The sequence below is a fragment of the Capra hircus genome, chromosome 25 (assembly GCF_001704415.2).
Source record: "Capra hircus breed San Clemente chromosome 25, ASM170441v1, whole genome shotgun sequence".
Taxonomy (NCBI): domain Eukaryota; kingdom Metazoa; phylum Chordata; class Mammalia; order Artiodactyla; family Bovidae; genus Capra; species Capra hircus.
Window position 1 is genome coordinate 33,406,798 of NC_030832.1, and position 9,752 is coordinate 33,416,549.

A 9,752-nucleotide genomic window follows, 5' to 3' on the forward strand; every position below is an offset into this window, starting at 1 on the left:
TGGGACTCTGGCATCGGACACACCTGGTTCAAATCCAGGCGACACTACTCATTAACTGTATGACCTGGAACAGCCATCCTACTCTCTCTAACACATGTAAACAAACAACTCCAAGCCAGGCGTGCTCTGTAAACTGGGAACCATCAGCCCTAGGTGACACATGGTTGAGTGTGTTGATTAGACAGGAGACCCAGTGTTCAGAGCCTGGCAAGCCACTGGGAGGCCTGGTTGTGGTACACTGGGAAACAGACATACCTGGTTTTTGTCTCCCAGTTTCAAGCACACAGCACCTAAAACCCCTGGAATCTTCAGAGTCTTTTGTATGCTAATAGATGACTAGTGGCCCCTAGATAGTTTTGAGCTGGTCACTAGGAAGATCAAGATCAAGGTTAGAGAATTGGAATTTCAGCTCCAGGGTTGTGGTGGGGGGACAGGGGCTGGAGATTGAGTTCAACCATCAAGAGCTAATGATTTGTTTTTATTTTTATTTCTACTTATTTATTTGGCTGCACCCAGGTCTTAGTTGTGGCACACAGGATCTTTAGTCTAGTTCCTGTGGGGATCTAGTTCCCTGACCAGGGGTCAAACCCAGGGTTCCAGCTTTGGGAGCTTGGAGTCTTAGCCGCTGGAGCACCAGCAAGTCCCCAGGGTTATACCATTTAATCAATCGCGCTTATGAAATGAAACCTCCATAAAGATCGCTAAATGAAGGAGTTCAGAGAGCTTCTGGGTTGGGGTACTGGGTGGAGTGGTGCACCAGGCGGGGGCATAGAAGCTCCGCGTACCCCCTGCCCCTTATACTTTGCCCTATGCATCTCTTCCATTCACGTCTCCAGAGTTCTCTCCTTTATGAGAAACCGCAAAATATAAGTAAAGAGCTTTCCTGAGTCCTGTGAGCCTTTCTAACAAATGATGGAACCTCAGTCAGGGGTCAAGGATCCCCTTGTTTATAGCCAGTCGGTCAGTACTTTGGTGTCTGAAGCGGAGGGAGGCTTGCAGGACCAAGCCCTTAACCTGTGGGATCTGACGCTAACTCCGGGTAGACAGTGTCAGGGCTGAATTGAATTGGAGGCCACCCAGCTGGTATTGGAGGACTGGAGAAGACATCGCGCATTTGGTTTCAGCAGTGTTGTGAGTACAAACTGCCCATTGACAAATGGCAGCCGTCGGCATTTTTACAGACGACAGACTCTTGGCATGGCGGCTCTTCTTGGTGAAGCTGCAGCTCCGGGCTCGACCCCCTCCCTCACTCTGCTCTGATGCCAGTGGCGCATTCTGCTCCCCTAGCTGTTCACAACTCGCCAAGAGGCTGGGCTGCTTCTGCCCATGTTGCAAGGAGGGCAGCTGAGGCCCAGAGAGAGCAAACGGCTTGTGTGAGATGGCCAGCCTCCCCGATGAGCAGCCTTCCAGGCCTTGTGCCCTGAAGAGAAGATGTCTCCATGGGGTCCAGAATGAGAATAAAGTGTCAGACAAGCTGTGTGGGAAGCTGCACCCCGCAGTGTCTAATCAGCCAAAACAGGGAGCCTTTTCTCTTCTTTTTTTGGGGGGGTCATGCCTCAAAGCTTGTGGGATCCTAGTTCCCCAATCAGGGATCAAACCCAGGCCCTTAATTCCCCAGGGAGTCTGTTTGGGTAGCTTTGATCTCTGGACTTCCGGGTCCTCAAGAAGAGGGGAGGGGGTTTCTCATGCCATATATATATTTTATTTTAGTATTTATTTGACAGCATGCAGGATTTTAGTTGTGGCATCTAGTTCCCTGACCAAGGATCAAACCCAGCCCCCTGTACTGGAAACCTGGAGTCTTAGCCACTGGATCACCAAGGAAGTCCCTCTCATGCCATCTTCTACTCCACTATCTCCTCTTGTTTCCTTGACTGTTTTGGAGGATTTTTTTCCCCCTGGTTTCAAAAGCAATACACAGGTATTACTTTAAAATTTATTGAGATTTACAAAATAAAGGTCTCCGTTACCCTACCCTCCACCAAAGACCACCAGTGTCATCATCTGATACTTGTATGTCCAGACTTTTCTTCTTTTTTAATGTGTGTTTACTATTGTTAATTTACTCAAATGGGATCACATTTCTCATTTCTTTTTTAATCAACATTGCATCTTTCCCTATTTCTATAGGGATGATGACAGCTAGTATTACTATGGAAGCCTTCTGCAGGTATTAATTCACAAAATCCTCATGAAAACTATGAGAGACGGATCCTATTATTATCCCTGTTTCACACATGAGGTTGTTGACAGCTACATAGTATTTCACGGTAGGGATTTATCAGAATTTATTCATCCATTCTCCGGTTTCTCAGTATTATAAACAGTGCTGCCCGGAACGTCTTTGTACATCTTTGCACACTTATGGAGATATTTCATAGGACAGATTCCTACAGTTGAACTTGTTGGGTCAAAGAGTACCAACATTTTTGATGTAATGGATTTTGCCAAATGGTCCTGCAAAAATAGAACCTCATGTTACTGGTCCGCCAGCAGAAGAGGGGAAAAGCTTGTAATCTGGCCCATGGCATTCCTGCCTCCTCCTGGCCTGGAATAGGGTTCTCTGACTGCCGAGGAAGCAGCCACAGAGCTGGATAAAGAAGTTTCTGGGCAGGGAATTCCCTGGCCAGCCAGTGATTAGGACTCCAAGCTCCCACTGCCGAGGACCCGGGTTCAGTCCCTGGCTGGGGAACTAAGATCCCACAAACTTCAAGGTGCAGCCAAAAAGAAAAACAAAATTACTGGGCTGATAACCCCTTCCCCCCAATCCTGCCACAGGCCACTGTTTTCTTCCCCCTCTCCCCCCGGCTGGCCCTGCCCACCAGCCACCTGCTCCCTGCTCTACTAGGGGCTGCACCCCAGGGCCCTATAGGAATGGCTTCCCTCTCCTCTCTACTATCCAACTGTACTAGTGGGCCTTGCCTGGCCGTCCAGTAGCTAAGACTCTGTGCTCCCAACGCAGGGGTTCTATACCTGGTTGGGGAACTAGATCCCACATGCTGCAACTAAGACCTGGCACAACCAAATAAAAATTTTTTTTTAAGTATGAATAATATGACCTTACTTGTAATATCACTTACTGTAAATATAGAAGCAGAAATTCTGTAAGCAAGAAGTGTATTTTTGCCAAGGGAAGTGGCTTTTTTCATTCCTCCTACGATGAGACTCATATATATATCTATTTTTTAAGATTTATTTTATTTGTTTGACTGTGTTGGGTCTTAGTTACAGCACACAGACTTAGTTGCCCCATGGCATATAGGATCTTAGTTCCCTGGCCAAGGATTGAACCTGCATCCCCTGCATTGGAAGGCAGGTTCTTAACCATTGGACCACCAGGGAAGTCTGAGACTCATATTTTTTGATAGAATGATTGAGTGCTTCTGATATGAAAAATCATTCAGTCCAACTTCCTCACTTTGGTATAGTCATATTTATCAATTTTCCCTTCGTGACTTGTTCATCCATTTTGCAGATACAGAAACTGAGACCCAGATAGGGGAAATGACTTTCCAACTTGCCACTGGTTAGAGACCCAGCTAAGACTCCTCTTTCTCTAACCTACCTATCTATCCTCTATTCCCTCAAATCATTCAGTGATTTCTCCTCCTACCACTACCTAGATGCCCAGTCCATTCCCAGGCAAGGCAGGCTTCCATGAGGCTGCACCTGCAAACTTAAGCTCTCTCTTCTCTTTTTAAAATTTATGTGGCCGCACCGGGATCCTAGTTGCATCATGCAGGATCTAGTTCCCTGACCAGGGATCAAACCTGGGCCCCCTGTATTGGGAGCATGGAGTCCTAACTACTAGACCTCCGGGTAAGTCCTTTAGTCTCTCTTTTCAAAAACTTGTAAGTCTAACATCCATATAAAAACTGTTCATACATGTCCAGTTCAGTGAATACTCACAATGAACACGCACGTGTTTCCTGAGCCCAGATAAAGAGACAAAATGTCAGTGGCCTCTTCTTGATCCCCTCTAGTGACCCCAAGGCTAAAACACAGCCTAACACCAGGGATTAGCCTCTTTTGGTAAGTGCATGCTAAGTCTGCTGAGTCAGTTGTGTCTGACTCTGTGACCCTATGGACTGTAGCCCGCCAGGCCCCTCTGTCCACAGGGATTCTCCAGGCAAGAATACTGGAGTGGGTTGCCATGTCCTCCTCCAGATCTTCCTGACCCAGGAAACCTGCATCTCTTACGTCTCCTGCATTGGCAGGCGGGTTCTTTACCACTAGTGCCACCTGGGAAGACCAGCCTGTTTTGGAGCCTTATGTAAACGAAGCCTTACAGCATCCACACTTCCACGTCAGGCTGCTTTTGCTCAGCATGTTGTCAGTGAGATTCATCCATATGGTTGCATTTGGTAGTAGAGTGTTCATCTCTTTGCTGTGTTAAGACTCTGTTGTGTGTCTGCGCTGAGATATATTTATTCATTCGCCCGTTGATAAACATTTGCATTGTTTCCAGTACTGAGCTAATAAGGCTAATGCTGTTCTGAATAGTCTTGTACATGTCTTTTGGTGCACGTATGTGCACATATCTGTGGAACTGCTGGGTCATAAGGTACACGGATGTTCAGCTCTGGTGGATACTGACTAATAGTTTTCCAAAACGATTGTGCCAAGTCACAGCAGTGGTGGCGGTGGAGGAGGTTCTGCACACACTGCATCCTCACAAACAATTGCTTGTCTTTTCTTTTTTTAAATTATTTATTTGTCTGCACTGGGTCTTAGTTGCAGAACGTGGGAGCTTCGATCTTCATTTCAGCATGTGAGATCTTTCAGCTGCAGCACGCAAACTCTTAGTTACCGCACGTGGGATCTAGTTCCCTGACCAGGGACCGGACCTGGGCCCCCTGCATTGGGAGCGTAGACCACCAGGGAAGTCCCTGTTAGTCCTTATTAATTTGAGAAACTGGGTATTTGGGAGTCAGGCTTCCCCCATCAGACTGCCTGGGATTGAATCCCATTCTTTTTACTCGTGACCTTCAGCAAAGCCTGTTTTTCTTGCCTACAAAATGAGTTGAAAGTCATGGGACTGTCAGAAAGATACCCTAGACCAAGCAGTTTAGGCTCCACAAACATTAGCTATTTATGGTTAATTCTCGTAACAGCCTCTGAATCACTTCCCTTTCCAGAGCCTGAGTTTCCCCTTCTGTAAAATGGCAATGAAAATACAAACACACTCACATATACACACAGTGGAGCAGATTACCAGTCAGTTAACTAATATATTAAATATATTTAAATATAAGTTAAATATATTAAAGTACCTATTTTTCTTTTTTACTGAAATAGAATACACTTACTGGGGCTTCCCAGGTGGTGCTAGTGGCCGTGCAGTGACCAGCGCAGGAGTCAGCTGGTGATGCAGGTCATGCCGTGACTGGCTGGTGCCAGTGCGGAAGACGTGAGACTTGGGTTCAGTCCTTGAGTCAGGAAGATCTCCTCCTGGAAGAGGGCACGGCAACCCATTCCAGTGTTCTTGCCTAAAGTATCCCATTGACAGAGGAGCCTGGCAGGCCACGGCCCATGGGGTCACTAAGAGTGGGACACGACCGAAGAGACTTAGCACTCACGCATGTACCCTTTTTCACCGGCTCTTACTATATTTATAAAGTTGTGCAAACATCGCCACTATCTAATTCTGGGATATTTTCAACACCCTAAAGCGAAACCCTGTACCCGCAGTAGTCATTTTCCATTTTCCTACCCTATAGATATTAAAAGTGCCAGGGACTTCCGTGCTGGTCCACTGGTTAACACTGCATCCTTCCAATCCGGGGGGTATGGGTTTGATCCCTGGTCAGGGAACTAAGATCCCACCTCAAGGTGTGGCTAAAAATAAATAAATAAAAGTGCCAGATCTTTGCCTTGTTGTTTTTTAACTCAGCAAAATACTTAGCACTGGGACAGGCTCATAATGTGCACTTAATAAATATTATCTATGTGTGTGGATGTAGATGGATGGATGGATAGATAGGGAGAGCACACTCAGTCTAAATAGATATAAACTCATTCATTCAGCAAATACCCATTTCCACATTTGCACTGAACAATTTGGTCCCTGGAGAGTGAGATGCGATTCTTGCTTTCAGAGATGCTGCCATCTACTGGGGAAGAGAGGTGTGTGCATGTGAACCCAGGGCCGAATGAAATTGCAGTTGCAGCTGAACAAGAGTTGTGGTATCTTGGGGAAGAGGCCAGAGCAGCACTTCTAGGAGAGGTGAGCTTTGGGCAGCAGCCTCACAGGTGAAGGCACCTGGGCTTCTGAGTCAGATCTGGCTCTGCCTTCTCTCTGCTGGGGACCTTGAACGACTGCTTCCCCTCTCCAAGCCTGTCTCTTCAACTGTAAAATCAAGGTAGTGACCCCTAACTTCAGTAGGTTAGAGATGATGTTTCAAAAGTGTTGGACGCAGGGACTTCCCTGGCAGTCCGGTGGCTAGTACTCCAAGCTTTCACTGCCGAGGGTGCGGGTTCAGTCCCTGGTCTGGAACTAAGATCCCACAAGCTGCATGGCACAGCCAAAAAAATAAACTCCTTTTAAACGGTCAACAGATAGGTTGGAGGAGACTAGACAAGGTGAATGAAGCATATATCCAAGGCCTCAGCAAAGTTAAGGCATTAGAACACTTTTTAAGTTTTATTAATTGATACACACATTTTTAAAAATTGAAATGTCATCATGGGAGAAGTCAGAATTTGTGGACTCCATTTTTTTAACTCAAATAAACGAATTTTTAAATTTTTTCCCAAAATTCATTTGGGTAACTTTTGTATTTGGGGAGTCAAGTTGTTTTTTTTTTTTTTAATTGAAGCATAGTTGATTTACAGTGTTGTATTAGATTGTTAGGTGTACAGCAATGTGATTGAGTTACACACACATATGGGCTTCGGAAGTGGCTTAGCAGTAAAGAATCTCCCTGCCAGTGCAAGAGATTTGGGTTTGATCCCTGGGTTGGGAAGATCTCCTAGAGAAGGAAATGGCAACCCACTCCAGTATTCTGCATGGGAGATCCCACGGAGAGAAGCCTGGTGGGCTACAGTCCGTGGGGTTGCAAAAGAGTCGGACAGGACTCAGCGACTAAACAACAATAAAATATACACACACATACACATATATATTCTTTTTCAGATTCTTTTCTGATACAGGTTATTACAAGATAATGAATATAGCTCTCCATGCTATAAAGTAGGGTCTCGTTTATTGTGGACTTCCTTTTATTTCCTGCAGTGTTGCTTTGTTTTGAATTATGTGCAGAGGGATTTTATTTTCAGTGTTCAGGCCTCAGGAGTACAGAGATGGGGTACAGATGCCTGTGGAGAGCCAACTGATGTCTGGGCAAAAAGAGAGGCATGAAGTAAGGGAGATAACCCACCCTAGTGAAGACTAGCTCAGAGGAAAGTTTCTTTTTTGGGCTATGCTGTGTAGCATGCAGAATCTTAGTTCCCCGACCAGGGATTGAACTGCAGTGGCAGCATGGAGTCTTAACTACTGGACCACCAGGGAAGCCCCCAGGGGAAAGTCTTTTGAGCACAGAACACTACTCTTAGATTTTCTCCTGGGACAGGAGGTTGGAGGAGCATACGAGTGTGAGCTGGAATGGTGATAGCAGGGACTTAGAACCAAGAGTGGTTCAAGTTGCAGGACCCTAAGACATCACTGAATTCAACTTTCCCATTCCAGGTGGCTCAATGAGTAAAGAAAGTGAAAGTCACTCAGTCGTATCCAGCTCTGCAACCCCATGGACTATACAGTCCATGGATTCTTCGGGCCAGAATACTGGAGTGGGTAGCCTTTCCCCTCTCCAGGGAATCCCCTGTCTTAGGGTCCTACAACTTGAAACACTCTTGGTTCTAAGTCCCTGCTATCCTGCAATGCAGGAGACATAGGAGACCCAAGTTCAATCTCTGGGTTGGGAAGATCCCCTCCTCACTAGATCCCCGAGTGAGTTGCCTGGAGAATCCCATGGACTGAGGAGCCTGGCGGGCTATAGTCAATGGGGTCGCAAGGAGTCGGACACGATTGAAGTGAATGAGCAATACACTGAGCACATTTTACAGACAGATTCTCCATAAGACACAGACTTGCCCAGGGTCATTCATGGAATTAGTGGCAGAGAAGGATCAATTCAGATGTCTGTTTTAGCTCAGTTAGTAAAGAATCTGCCTGCAATACAGGAGACCCAGGTTTGATCCCTGGGTCAGGAAGATCCCCTGGAGAAGGAAATGGCAACCCACTCCAGTATTCTTGCCTGGAGAATCCCATGGACAGAGGAGCCTGGTGGGCTACAGTCCATAGCATCACAAAGAGTTGGACACGACGGAGCGACTAAATCACCACCTGAAGCAAGGAGGCTCCAAGGGAGAGGAGGCCCTGCTTCCCACCTCTGTCCCCACAGTGTGTCCCCCAAGTCCCTGGGTGCCCAGTGTGGGGGCTCAGATACTCCAGGACACAGTTTTGCCTCAGGGCCCGGAGGCCAGAGGAGAAGTCAGACAGGCACATGAGGGATAATTCACTAAGCCAAGGATTCCAAAAGGACCATTTAGAGATAGCCTTCTCTCCAGAGGAGGGCAGGCTGAGGTGGGCACGTGAGGACCCACCTCCCCAGAATTTGGGAGAGGTGGGCAGGGAGAATCCACCCCTTGCAGAGAGCAGCAGGGAGGAAGTGGTGCAGGGTCGCTGGGGCTCCTGGGAACATGTGGTGACTGTTTGGCAGGGACAGAGGGAACATGTCCAGGGGACATGGTGGGTGGAAGGGCTGGCCTGTGACCAGCCTGGGTAACCATTTCAGCACCTGAAGCGGTCCCAGTGGCCCTCAGGGCACTGCCATTTGCTTCTGGGAGCTGTGTGACCCTGTCATGGGCTGGAAGAAAGTGTGTGGGGTACCTTGTCCAAGCCTTCAGCCCCCAGCTGACCATGTCCTCCCTTGGTCTGCCTGTGACTTAACATAGACCACACCGTCCACAAAGTCGAGGGAGGTTAACCTTTGCCTCCAGCCCTCACCGACTGCCCCGCCACCACCACCATCAGAGATGGCTCTGGGTGGGAAGCCTGGAATTCTTCCGGGCTTTTTTCCATGCCTGTGGATTCTGGCGCCCCCCTCTGATGTGGGGTAAGAACCCACCTTAAAGGTTGTTAGAGGCGCCAGTGAGGTGACAGGTGTGAAATGCCTCAGACCAAACGGCCTAGTTTGTCTCTTCTGGGTGAGAACAGGGCCTTTAGAAATGAGAACACAAGCTGGACCACAGGGTCGGTGGGAGGAGGGGGCCCAGAGTGATGGGCTGCCTAGGGAGTGATGGGCTGTCAGGGGAGGGTGACCACGGCTCTCCTTTCCCCTTCACCACTGGTACGGACCCCGCGTGTCCAGGCAGGGTTCACACTCAGGTAAACCCCCCAGGACCTGTGGGCAGGTGCAGTGATGGTTACAATGATAACTGGAGGTATCCGGACCTTCCTGTGGGTCAGGCCACGCAACGCCTGGTGCTTTCAGCTGTGTGAAGCACGGAGAGGGAGTGAATATGAGCCGGGAGGTCAGAGAGGGCAGGGGTTGAGTAAGATGAGAGAACTCACGGGAGGGCGACCCGGGGAGCAGGGATCCCTGGCACCGACGACTTTCTGGCTCAGGCGTGAAAGACTCTTCTTGAGAGCCCTTTTGGTGACGTAGGGGCGGTTCCACCAGGACTCCAGGTGGTCATAGCATAAGGAAAGACGGGAGAGGAGATAAGAGACCCCCTGTTGACCAAACTCT